This window comes from Desmodus rotundus, chromosome 8 (assembly GCF_022682495.2).
Source record: "Desmodus rotundus isolate HL8 chromosome 8, HLdesRot8A.1, whole genome shotgun sequence".
Lineage (NCBI taxonomy): Eukaryota > Metazoa > Chordata > Mammalia > Chiroptera > Phyllostomidae > Desmodus > Desmodus rotundus.
Window position 1 is genome coordinate 114,132,093 of NC_071394.1, and position 14,323 is coordinate 114,146,415.

The following is a 14,323-nucleotide window of genomic DNA, read 5'->3' on the forward strand; positions in this document are numbered from 1 at the left end:
CTAAGAATGTGTATTTTTAAATCTCTATAACAGTATTTTTGTGAGACTATAGGACATTCAGGACAAAGGTCATGTTTGCAAAATAAGGGAATTTTATATTTTAGTACACTCTGACCAATTAAAATTTAGATTTAGATTGCACTTAGTTGTAACCTAATCTTGTCATAGTCATTACTAGGCCAGGTTCGCCATGTTACCAAAGGTGGTTGATTTGGTTTGCTGCTCCATAACTGTGTTGGACAGGAGAGGAATGAGGCTTTAGCTCTGATGGGAAAATGACATTTAATTCTCCGTCATTTTTATAAGGCCGATATATGGCGAGAGACCTGGTGAGGGCAGTTTGAAGGAAGGAAACTTGAAGAACGTAATTTATTACAAAACGCACGTGGTCCTGCAGATAGCCTTAAGGTGGGCAGGTTCTCTTTATGCCACTGGGTTCTCTTCTTCACAGCATGTAACGCACCCCTTTGCTCAGAGAGCAACTCTGTGTCCTAGATATTCTAGAACAAGCCAACTTTCTGATATTCCATCCTGTTTTTCCATGAGTTCTCTCATACTGATTAGACCATGTGTCCCATTTTTTAAAGTAGCATATTTAGAAAAATTATTACTGTGCAAAATGATTGGTATTTTGGAACATTTTGCATTGGCAAAGTAACAAGTATATATGAGACAAATATCTAAGTTTTGAATCTGCCTTTCTATAACTATTAAGTGCAACCTATGATAGAGTATCCCAGTTTAATGTAAGCCCATTTTAAATGTGTCAGTTAAAATAATGAATTTTTTGGTTAAAATGAGCACACTATTTTTTAATTCATCCATTTCTTTTGGAAATATAATATTCTCAAGCTCTCAGTTTGTTCCTGTTTTTCATGATGAGCAAAAGAGAAAATACTTTATATCTTTAGCCTGTTTTTTTAAAAGAGGGTTGGTATGAATATGTTTTTAAAAAGTTAAACAGAATGTCCCAAGTAGTCACAAAACAAAAACTAAGACTAAAGTTTTGGTATAGTTTCTCTTTCTACATACTCACTCTCATTTAAAAATGGTACAAGTAAAGAAAAAAAGAGGGGAAAAATGGTACAAATATTAGAAGACCTGAACTGAGTGACATGAATTAAACTACAGTTAGGGAGTTTTTTAAAAATCCATTTCTATGCTTTTCTGAGTCTGGAAGGGGAATCACTGAAGACCCTAATAAAGTATAAATCAAGATATTGCATATAAACCACTTTATAAAGCAAACAATAAATAAACTTTTCCTTATAGATATTCCTAGTCCTCTACAACCAGCAGAGCTTTCTTCTGGGGCAAAATGTTAGAGCTTTCAGGATTTATTTGCACATGCCCAGGAAGCATCTCTTCAGTGTTAAGATGTTGTTAATAGCGTCAGTAGGGATGGGTCCCCTCTTGAGCTTATTACAAAGTGGCTGGTTATCTCCTAAAGATAAACATCTGGGAGTAAATAGGTGGGATGGATGTCTGCCATAAAATAACCTCAAAGTACAGTTTTCTCTCTTTAGATTCACAGTAGTGAAGCAGCATTTCTGACATATTTGCAACTTGTGTAAAATTTTAATGCTAAATCCAAGTACTTGTTAGAATTATAGGCTACTAGAACTTAAAGGGAAGGAGAGAGAGACATGTTTTACTTTCCTAAGTTTTGTGTTCTGCTTGGATTTTTTATAAGCAAATGAATTTTCTAGATGTTCACCAGGAATGGTGAGCTCTTAAATTTGAATGATTTAAGTACTTTCTAAATTTTTATAATTTTCATAATACTTAAATAGAATAACATATTCATTATGTTATTAATTTATGGCAGAACGTCTGTTAGAAAAAGCTTATTAATTTTAGAACAAAAAGCTTTGAAAAAGAATAGTTTGTTTTCAATGGTGCTACCCACAAAGGGAGTCCCTATTTTAACAGCCGCGCACTGAGTTCAGCCGTTAGGGGCGTCCCCTGTCTGAATGCTTCCCGTCTGCCCTCTGAAGTCTGATTGAAGTCTCATGCTCTACCTCGTGTCTTTTTAGTCTCATGAAGAACTTCAAGAATTCTCCCATTTTACTTCATTTATGGAGTAAAATGCCGGAAGACCTAGGACAACAGAGCTGTAGGCTAGAGGAAGTTCGCAAGCAGCTGTAACGGGAATGAACGTTCTGGTAGCGACTTCATGGCACACAGTACAGTACGAAGTGTCACCTCATGAACTAGAAAACAGGCTGCGGCTCAGCCTGCTCAGATGGTAATCTGGCAGCTCTCTTTCATGTATGGGGGATGTGTGGGTGTGTTTGCATGAGAAATAATGCGGTGTAAATACACCTAGGATAACAGCTCTTTCAAAGCTATATTTGAACTCTGTGGAAGTCTTCAGACACCAAACTTTTTAAACTGCATACAAATGCAAACACTGAAATAAAACACCACCTGCCTTTAATTTGCTGTGCAGTGTACTTACTAATTTAACTGCAGTTGAACTCAGACTCTGAACATTGCGCAGAAGAAAATACTAGAAACTTTTTTTTTTGTCTATTTGACTTACAGTGTACAATGTGCGTTGTTCTCATATGGCTGTGTCAGATTCTGAGACGTCATTGAGGCCAAGTATGCAGACTGGATCCTGAAGAAGTAGAACTCACTTAGATGGCCCTGTCTTTCTGCCGTACCAAGGCCTGTCCCTGCCAAGTACAGCTTAATACAGGTTTTGCTCTCTCCTCTCTCTGGGAGAAGACCAGAAAGTTAGGTTTCCAAAGACTTCCCAGCATGCAAAGTAATGGAGTGGAATTGTCAACCAAGCCATAATTAAGCTTTTCAACTACCCAACCTAACTATCAGTACCTAGCTGTCTATACCTACCCAAATGCCAAAAGGAAATGCCCTTTGTGTCTACCAGCCGGTAAAGTACATGTCGGTAAATCAAAAAGTGGAATAAATCATGAGTTGTCTGTGGCTTATGTGCATTCTGATTTGACAGTTCAGATTCTGCCTCATTTTTTGCAAATGGTGTTTAATCATCTTCCTTTGGATTCTGTTTTCCACCTTAATTATGGGGCCACACTCCTTTAAACTAACTGCCTGGTGGGGCTCAGTGGATTGAGTGCCGGCCTGCAAACTGAAAGGTTGCCAGTTCAGTTCCTGGACAGGGCATGTGCCTGGCTTGCGGGCCAGGTCCTCAGTTGGGGCGCTTGTGAGAGTCAGCCAGTCGATGTATCTCTCACAGATTGATGTTTCTCTCCCTTTCCTTCTCTCTCCCTTCCCCTCTCTCTAAACATAAATAAATAAGTAAAATCTTTAAACACATATCTGTGCTTACTAATTACTGATTTCTGTTGTTTCAAAAGCTGCCATATCCTTTTTCTGTTTTTAAAATAAGCAAATCTACCATGGGAAAGGGCCAACCTTGGCTCCTGAGAGTATTGTTTTTGAAATTTATTTTTCTGTTTTCATTTGTTTTATAGCTAATGGAGCAAAATAATTTTTTTCTTTCATAGTATTCTCATCATTAGCATCAACAAGGCAGTAACTAAGAAAAATGGGAAATACTAAGAAAGATGAGAAACACTAAGAACAAACTTGTAAATGACACGCACGGTTGAATTACACCTGAAATTATTTCAGTAGGCATGAAAGGCTGCTTAATCGATAAATTGTAGTTCTCCAAGTTCTAACCATGAGTAAGTAAGTTAGTGGTGAAAGAATCATAACACTTTCACAAATGCAGACACGTTTGAAACATTTGAAACAACATTTTAACTAACTAAAATATGAGGAGGGAAAAAAAGCTATTGCTGTTTTTATGGTAGAAGAGCTATATAAACACCCCCAGGAACTCTGCAATAATCATTGTATTGCTCTGAGGTCTACTATACAAACTCAGCGTGTGAGCAAATTATCCGTGCCTGGGGCCATTTTTAAGTTGTATGGGAAGTTTCTGGAGAAGGTCCACCAGCTGGTGTAGAGAGCTATTTTGCCTGTTTTAATTGCATATTCCTTAGAACTTTTGCAGTCTGTAAAAAACACAGACCAGAACGAAGTCCCCTTTTGTCAGCATACTTTCTAAATAATGAATTTAAGTATTTGCGTTAGTTTTAAAAGTTGAAAAGGAAAAAGAAAATACACAATATTTAGTTTGTGATAAACAGTTTTGTTCTGAATAACTACAAGTTTTCATTTCCCTTTCATTTCAAATCCTTTGAGTTTGGGTAGGGGTCACGTGCTTATCTACACTCTCCAAACCTAGAATCCCTGGCCAGGAGGTTAAATGACTAAGCTGGCTGTCACAGTACATGGCGGTGCTAGGCAGCAGCAACTCAGTGGGTGACACGTTTTCAGTTATTTTATGATTTGGACCAGATGTGACTGGTTGGCACTCTGAGCCATTGAGCTACCTCTTAGAAGTCCTTTGACACGCAGTCGGAGTTAGTGTAAAGGCCAGCCGCACAACATAAGGCTGAATTCAGAAGACCTGAGTGCAGGTCTCTGCTAACTCGCAACTAACTCACAACTGCAGCCATGTGCCGGATAGCGATGCTTTGGTCAGCAATGGACCACACCCACCATGGTGCTGGTCTCGTAAGATGCTAATGGAGCTGGAAATTTCCTGTCCCAGTGTCACAGTGTCACAGTGCAACCCAGCACTCGTGTGTGTGTAAGACGCTGGTGTAAACAAACCTACCGCGCTAGTTGTATAAAAGTACGGCACGTACAATTACAGGGGTAGGCTCCGCCGCTTAGGTCTGTGTTGAGCGTGCTCTGTACTGCTTGCACAATGACTGAACTGCTTAATGACTCACTTCTCAGAACGTATTCCTGTCATCAGGCCGCACATTCCTGTCCCTCGGTGACCTTGTAGAAATCCTTCCTTTTTGGCTTACCACACAGAATGCTATTGCAGAGGTGGCTTAGCTTAGTGCTCAGGCTCAAATCCTGGCTCTGCTGTCTCTGTTTTCTGCTTCCTCAACCCTCTCAAAATTCTACATTAATCCCCTTTTATCCACGGGGAATATGTTCCCAGACCACCCGTGGATGCCTGAAACCGCGGATAGTACCAAATCCTGTAATACCATTATTTTTTTCTATACATGCGTACCTAGGATAAAGTTTAATTTATAAATCAGGCAGAGTAAGAGATTACCAACAGATACTAATAGAATAATTATAATAATTTATGGTAATAAAAGCTTCCTGAATGTGGTCTCTCTCAAAATATCTTAACTTCACTGTACTGAGCCTCCTCGTGATGCTGTGAGATAGCGAAATGCCCGTGAGGTGAGAACGGCATGAGCATGGCGATGTAGCACTGGGACCCTCTGACAGTGTGTCGGAGGGGAGATCATCTGCTTCGGGCCATCCCGGATCAGCGAGTGACTAACGGTGTCCGTGGTCGGATGTCTGGAGCAGACGATGTCGATGGCTGGGGGAATTTAGTAGTTTGGGACGGCAGTTGACCACAGATAACTGAAGCCACGGGGAGTGAACCCATGGATGAGCACGGACTACTGAATGTGATTTTTGGTGTGTGATAAACCCGCCACAGCTGCGAACAGCGGCAGCAGGCAGTGCGGCTGCTGCCCATAGCTCCTCCTATCACAGGCAGTCGGATGTGCTTGACGGCGTGCTGTAAACTGTATCGCCGTGTGAGCAGGAGGTAAAATATGTAAATAAATACCCATAATGTAAGGCAGGTGAGCATGGTCTGACGTTCTTTGGTATTACAGAGATTATTTATACCTGGGTTGTCCTGGGAGTATTCTTCAAAGAGGTGGGTTTTGAGCTTGACTTTAAAGGATATTTAAGATTTGGACATGCCAAGGCTGGAGGAATTGAAAGTGGTAAAGGGCATTCCAAGGAGCAGCAAAAGCATGAACAAAATGCAGTGTTTTATTACTGAGTTACTATATTGATTTCAAGGAACCATTAAATTTCATTCATCATGTGGCCTTATACCTATGTCTCTATGAATATAGCCTATTGTTTTAGGTACTGGAAAATTTTAACAATATTATGTAACTCATAAACTACTCATGAATTTCCATAGGAAATCAATAAGATGGGTTTTGTTATTCCCATGTTATAGGTAAGGAAACCAAGGCGCTCTCAGCAGAGATTGACAGAAGGGAAGAACTAGTTTATAAGCACTAAATTTCATGCATTTCACAGAAATACAATAGTACGTTGCCTCTTTTAGTCTTAGTAGAAACACCTTCAAGCCCATCAGCCATATATTGGCCCAAGGTTGCTTTCTTAAAGTGTGTGCCATGTTCAGAAGGACTGGAGAAACAGTTAGATACTCGATGTAAACCCAGCACGACCACTTTAAACGTAACCCCGAACCCCTAAGTTGCTAGTGAGAATGCCGGCAGGCAGCCGAAAAGCACGTGTTCGTACTAACAATGTGTGCGATCTTCGCTTCCTTTTGCCACAGTTAGCCGAAGTTTGCCAGGTAGCTTTGGTGAGAGAATCCTGTTCAAGACTCTTGACTCAGAGATATTTGGAAAATAAGAATTTTTCTATATTTCTATTAGGAAATTGTAAATTTATAATAGTCAAAAAATGTAAATAGTCATCTATTTATAGACCATAGTACTCTGAGCAATTTTCAACTTGCCATCAGTCTGATTTCCTTTTTAAAGGATTTTCAATGTAGATAAAATACCATTAACTTGCTTTATTATTTATTTTAGTTGATGCAGTAAGCTACAAAATCTTGTTCTTTCAGTCAAGTCTCCAAGACAGATACTTCTGACATCAGGCGAACGCAGTCTGTTTCCTGTTGCGTATTTGTACATCTTTAATACGAGGCTCACATGTTTCTGCTCGAAGTGTCTTGATTACATTACGTATTCTGCAAACCCACACTACTCCAATAAAACTGTTACTTCAAGAGTAATATGACTATATGAAGTGACATTTATATTAAATGTGATTTTCATCTACTGTATACGGTTTTCTGAAATTACAACAAACTGTAATTCCATCCAGTTCTGGTTGTGTTGTAAACTTGGGAGGGAACTGAAAGGATTTGTCATAAATATACCACTATGGGATTTATTTGGAATACATTGTAGCATATTTTTCATTTTTAATAATACAAGATTAGCATCATGCAGTATGAAATTTTATATTGTTATACAGCATAATTCAAAAATGACTCCCTGGTGCTGTCACTGTATTGTATTGATTTTTTAACTGGATGTCTTCATTGTATGACACTTTCTCTGCTTTTTTTGCTGCTTATTCTTAATATTGCTAAGAATTGGGTATAAACATATGCTTTTGTTTCCAATGTGTAGCTAGTATTAAGAACATCTGTTACCATTTCAGAAATGAAGTAGTACATTCAACCTTCCAGTCTTAAGTAAAACACAAGCTTAAAATGCTAATTCTCATTATGTGGTGAAAAATTCCAGAGGTTTTTAAATTTACTTTAAAAGACCAATACATTTTCTCCTTGATCTCTATTGATAGTTCCCTGTCTACACAGGTGTATGATAATGTGTGATTTAAAAAAATACAGCTTCTCACAAATTGTATTCACGATGCATGACCACCCAGAGTCCACTCCAGGTTTCTCCACTCAGCTCAGGAAACATTCTGGCCTATCCCGACTCCTGTTTGCTAGGAGCTCACCAATCTAGGGAGGTAGGAGGCAGCCAGTGTGATTAGGGACAGGACAAGAGGTAAGTGATACCGGGATACTTCTAGGTTAAGGAAAGGACCAGACCGGTTCTTGGCCAACTATCAGCATGGAAAAGTTGCTTTTGATGCCTTCCCACCTCATCTTTTGCATCCCTCGTTATCTCTTATACTCCTGCTTATCTCTCCACATCTAATAGGTGAGCTCTTTTAGAGCATAGGGTGACTGTTACAATCAGGGACTCTGCAGCAATTCAGCAGTGTGACCTTGAGCAGGATGCTTAACTTCTCTGTGCCTAACTTTTCTTGTTTGTAAAACTGGGATGGTGTTTAATCCCAGTTGGGACGTACAGTGCATGTAACATTTCTAGCATAGACACAAAAGTGTTAGTAGTAGTGATATTACAATAAAATATTCTTACTGCAAGTTAGATAGCTTCAGCTGTCTATAGGGGAAACGGCATACACACCCGGAAGGGGATCAGTACAATTTTGCATTTACTGAATGTTCCATTACTAAAAGATCTGCCTTTTCTTAAAGTGCCTCTCCTCAAATTACTTGTCTTTTACCCCCTTCAAACTCTCATTCTTTCAGTAAACACCCTCATAAGGATGCTAAGAGATAAAAGACGACAAACAACTAGACTAAACCACACCATGGCAGGAATGACTAATGGCCCTATGAATGTTTTCTATTAAATCATAATAATTGGCATAATTCTGGACAACAGAATCAGAAAGGAAAATCTGAGCCTGTAATCTGGATGCTCAAATCAGCTTACCTTCTCACATCAGAGAAGATAGTGCCATAGTGTGAGCCATGAGATGTCCTGGACTCAGTGTATACAGTGCGTTGATTCCTAGTAACTAGGGATAGTCATAACATCACCCCGGGTCCCAGGAACATCTAGACCACGGTGACTTGAGCTGGACCGACCTCCTGGACCTCTAGATGCCAGACGTCTGCAGAGAGGGCCCCAGAGTAGCTTCTTGATTTTAATAAGTTGCTCTTCCCGTCCCCCCATAGTTTTTCTAAAACTTTAGGCTGGCTTTTTAAAAACGGTAAAACCGCTTATTATTTCTCCTTCATTAACACCCAGCATAATATAGTAACCATTGCTGTATCATTATGTTTCGGATTTAACCCATTTTAGGCTTATTCCACCATAGTTCTATAACCTCCTTCGTGTGTAGTGACTGTCACTTATTATAACACAGCACAGACCTCTCCTCTCAGCGCAAGAGGAATTAATGGTAGAAATTTTCATGGAGCCAATTTTAATAAACATGTTAAATATCATACTGTTCTTGACCAATGAAAATGTACAGAACACACGACCTGGGCTTCACTCTAACACAGCACGTTGGGTGTCCCCGCCGTGGCGCTCTCACACCCCCACACACCATAAACCCTTGGCTTGCATTTAATGGGAAATCGACAGCGCTGGTGAGGAGCTTCGCCCGTAACGGCACCAGTGAACAACCCTCCGTGATGGTGATGAGGACAGTTTCTGAAGGGCATGCATGCCAGGACCTCACCTGTAGAGTCAACAGTTCTGTCCGAGTATTTCATATCATTTATGGTAGATGAGCTGTGTAATCTTTAAGTGCTTACAGTTTATTTCAAGAAGAGAAAATAAAGCCCGTATCTTAGCTTTAGTGAAAACACCTGAATTACACTGTTGTGCTAACTGTAGTGAATAATTCTGCTATAGGGTAGTTAGCCAGTCTAGAAAGGATATCTGTTTAGCATCTGAGTAACATCAACTTCTGACATAAAACTTGACATTTATTTATGGCCTTCCAAACATGAGATACTATTCTAGAACCTAATCATGATGGAGATATATAGATATAGGTAGAAATACAGCTATGTTCAAAGAATTCACTTAGAAATTTTATTTTATTATGCTGAAAAATACTCTCTAAATACTAAAATCCAAAGCAAAACAAATTAATGATAACCTTATATCAAAATTTAATTGTTATAATTCCATTTCTTTATCTTAAAATGTGGAACAAAAAAGAATAGGAGATGCAAAGTTGATTTCTTGAGAAAGTACTTCTCGAGTTACTCTACTTGTGGGAAAATTAAATAACCTTTTTGAACTTCAGTTTCCTCATCCACGAAATGTGAGTAATACTTGTACTGCTTACTTCTTAGGGTCTGTGGTGAGAATCAGATGAGATAAGAAGTGAGAAAATGCTTTGTTAATTACCAGGGGTTTTTCAAATGTATGTGAAGTCTAAAATACAAAGGGTACAACTAGCAGCATAGAGTCTAAGACTGCAGCTACATATCGGTATCCTGGGGGTCACTTCCGCCCTCTGAAGAGCAAGTATAGAAGGCAAGTTACCTGAACTTTCACTGAGAGAGCAAGTTTCATCTTAATTTTTCTCAAAGGGATGCTGTGCTTCGTTTAACTGGTAGCTAACATTTGTTGACTTCATGCTATTATTTCTACATGTCATTTTTTACTATTCAACTACAGTAAACAGTTTTACAGTATTCAACTAAGTTCTACATGCCATATCATTTAATCCTCACAACAAAACCGTGATGGAAATAATGGTATCCCCACTGAAGAAACTGAAACAGAACTGCTTAAAAGTTTTCCAGTTGCATAGCTAATGAATGGCAAAGCTAAGTTAGAGTCCAGGTAGCTCTACGAGCCCCTGCAGTAGGCGGTTTGAGTAAGTATAGTACAGTTGATCAGCTGCCGAAACCTCCACAAGTCATAACATTTCCAGAAGACTTGTTGTCACAAAATAATTTCAGCACCGGTGAAACCGTAGCTTTTACACAAAAGGGCCAATTAGCTTTTTACTAATTAATAGTACCCGACGAAGTCATTACCTGACTTTAAGATGAAAGCGGATGGCTCTGGCTTCTCAGAGACCACCGGTGTTATACAGGAGCCAGATTGGAAACCCTTTAGCCAGAAACCGAAATGCCAGCAGAAGGAACTTGCCAGCTCCTACCTGTACGTTTGCTGCTCCCCAGGCTAGGCCTGTAGAACTCTTTCCACCCATTTCCGTTTTCAAATCCCACTCACCCTCAGCGTCCCAGCCCAAACACAGCTGACTTCTTTCCTTAACTAATGGCAAGTATCATCACACAGTTAAAGAATTGCTTAAGCCATTTAAATTGAACACCAGCAAAAGCCCTCCTGAACAGCAGCTATCGAAAGAAAAATGTGTTCATTTAACTGTAAGCAATACTCACGTAGTGTGCCTCACTTTTTACAAAATTTCTGGTTTGCCTAAGTTTCTAGTCTTAGAGCAGTAGTGTGCCTTTATGAGTACGGGCACACATTCTTTAAAACTAGGGAAGTTCTCATAACAATTTACACAGTTAAAGAGGAATAAATACGCTTTAACTGTTGTATTAGGAGAACACCTATAAAGGTGTTCCCCAAGTATGGTGCTTTGCCACCGCAAGTATGCAGAGTGATTACTGGTAGTATAGAAAAACAAATTTATAATTACATACATTAATCTTAATTTATATTGGGAAAAATGTTTAACTTGTACAACAAGGCCATGATTTTTTTTCTGTTTTTATTATTTTTTTAAATATATAATATTTTTAAAAATACATTATTTACTTTTTTTAAGATTTTAATTATTTACTTTTAGAGAGAGGAGAAAGAAGGGAAGGAGAAAAAGAGAGAGAGAAACATCAATGTGTGGTTGCCTCCCACATGCCCCCCACTGGGACCTGGCTGCAACCCAGGCATGTGCCCTGACTGGGAATCGAGCCAGCGACCCTTTGGTTCACAGGCCGGCACTCAATCCACTGAGCTACACCAGCCAGGGCTAAATATATAATCTTTATTATACTTTTTCCATTACTATTTAGTAAAACCGTGATTTTTAATTGAGGGTGGAATAGATGTTTTTTGAAGGGCTAACGTATAGGTATTTTGCTTTAAAAGGAAAGTTAAAATATTAAATGAAGGGTACTACTTACAGTACCTAAATAAGCACATATACATATAAGCAATATGGGGAAACATTGGCTTCTAATACGTACAATTATCTCACGGCTCATTTTCTGTAATGTAGGGCCCCATACAGTAAGGTCTTGGTGATCCCTGCCTTTGTGACAGTCTGTAATGAAAACTTTGGGGGTTATTCTTTGCATTCTGATAAGCTCTTTACAGAATATTTTGTCCTATTTCAAAGTAACAGTTAATCCTGAGCCTCGTTTCCTATTTCTCTTACAACAATGTATTTCCTTGCCAGCTCTTTTACAGTGGAGAGGCTCCGTAGAGTTTACTATGATATCTTTGCAAAATGAATGCAAAATAGTTATTATTCTTGGTAATTTTAATAAGATCTTACTATAGAAAAGACAGAAGAAAATTTCAAATCAGTTTTTCCTTGAAAAGTTTATTCAGTAAGTACAGTTGGCCATAAGGAATATGTAAGTGCTCTTTTAAATATGAAATGTATGCTCCACTGGGATTTCAAAGTAAATATTGGTCATATAAATACTTTATTACATGTGTTTATATGTTTTTAGTTGGGCTACAAGAGAAACCTCAGGCTTAAATGTTTTCTGGGTTGTGTTTTTTTTTTGGCTTTTAAACTGTTATATGTGTTTGTGTATGGGTTATGTTTGAAAACCTAAGTTGAAAGCCTAAGATTTGTGCTTTGTGAAAGTTTTTTTTGTTGTTTTATCTGTTGGCTTTAATTGAGAAACAGCTGCCGGAAATGGTGTGGTTTGGGGAATTCAAAGAACATGGTTTAGAATACTGAGCCTCCACTTGCCGTGTGACTTTAAGCAAATTGCCTGACTGAGCCTGTTACACCAGCTGAAAATAGGCTTAGTGATCCTTACCTCATGGAGTTGCAGTCAGGATGAGTGTGCAGTATCATGAAGGGTTTATTTAGTTCGGCAGAGGGACAGAGTAAACAGAGTTTGTGGCTCTTAGTTTTATTTTCAGCAGTCGACAGTGACTGTGTGGACTGTGGTCTTGTGACTGGTGTTGAAAGCCTCCCTCCACGTCTAGGCAGGCTTCTTTCCCCAGACTCCTCCTCCAGTCTCCTTGCTCTTGGAAGCATTCTGGATTTTGCTACTCACCAGCTATTTTCAAGCCATGTGTTCTGCCTTGCCCAGTCCTTCCTGTCAGCCATGAATGCCATTGGTCCCTTTTAATTCAGTCTTTGCTACTGTTTTCTCTTGAATTCTGGTTGAGGGTACTTGTTTTTTCCTCTACTTCATCTTGTCCAACCAATAAGTGCTCCAAGCAAAGTACTCCAACCATAAGTACTCAAGGACAAAGAAGACTGTTTCCTATACTTTTCCCATGTTACCCATAATAGTCTGGCATAATACCAAAAAATGGAAAAAGCTGTTCAATCAGACCCATTGAGAAACTGAGAAAGTGGTGATGGTGAAGTAAAATAAGAGCATGCCACATTCCGATACGTTGAGTTTGGGAATGATTATGCTGCACCGAGCACCTGCCACAGGACTTTACTCAGAGCAGCCACTAGGAAATAGTAAGTCTACTTAATTGAGGGAGGTACCCAACCACCCAGTAATGGAAATGTAATGCAGAGGAGAAGAAACACCAAATGTCTGATGTCAGAACACCTGGATTCAAACTTTCTTAACTGTAGTTGAATGGTTGTGAGCAAATCAGTTAACATGAGGTATGGAATTGGGGGATGGAAGGGAATGAGGAGTCAAACCAAATAACTAACAAAAAATTAAAGCAGACTTGGACTCTAAAGATTTAAATCTTGTCTCTGGAACTAGCTGCATATGCGCTGTTGATCAAGTCGTGCATCTCTTGATTTCCTCATCTCTGAATTGATCACAATGAAATCCATCTTGCGGGGCTATTGGAACATGCGTATTGATGCCTGGTATATTGTGGGCATATAGTAAATGTTGTGTTTATTTTTAAGTAAACCTTTATGGATCTGCAGGGCTTCCCTGGTAAAATGGGGCACTTGCGTTAGACAATCACCAAATCACTTTGAACTCCAACATTCTATGTTAGTTACCTCAGAGAAAAGATAGTAAGTGGTGAATGGACATTTTTATTTTTAAGCTCATTGGGGATTCCTAATCTACCTGAAGTTATAGCTTATAAAAAGAAAAAAATGGATACACTGAAATTGCATAAGGCGCTAGTAAAATATATTTTCTTATTCACGTTATGGCTTTTCCTTTATTGTCATGCCAGTGGGCATCTGTGGCATCTTCCCCTGAGATTTTGACGCCCATTCTGCCCAGCAAGAACAACTCTGCACTCTGAGCGTGATCAAGTGCCTCAGTAATAACTTAAACGCAGAGTCGAACCTGTCAAGTTGACAGGCAATTCACTGGCAGAAGAAGAGCTATATTTTATAATACAGATGTCAAGTTTGACTTCTCCTTAATATTGTACATGATTAAACAATTTCCAAGAGAATGTAACATTGATTCACTCCATTTTTCAGTGAAGGATTCTGCCCATTGAAAAGAAAAATGTAATTTGCTGCCAATGTGTTTGTTTGTTTAATTGAAGTCTTTTCATTGCTGAAATAAACACAGAATCAGTTTCTTTTCTTTGTTTTCGTAACTTTTCTGCACATAAATCTTGAATGTTGTCTCCTCTAGCAGGTTTCTGAATAAAGTTTACAGTGCCTTATTTGCCTGACATACAGCCATGTAGCAAAGGTTACA

At 38.9% G+C, this 14,323-nt stretch overlaps 1 protein-coding gene across 1 annotated transcript in view; it reads left to right on the forward strand.

Moving 5' to 3' along the window:
- The window catches only part of LOC112309514 (ubiquitin-conjugating enzyme E2 E2), a 257,222-nt gene that overhangs the window by 149,282 nt on the left and 93,617 nt on the right, over positions 1-14,323 (forward strand). The gene's annotated exons all lie outside the window — the stretch shown is intronic.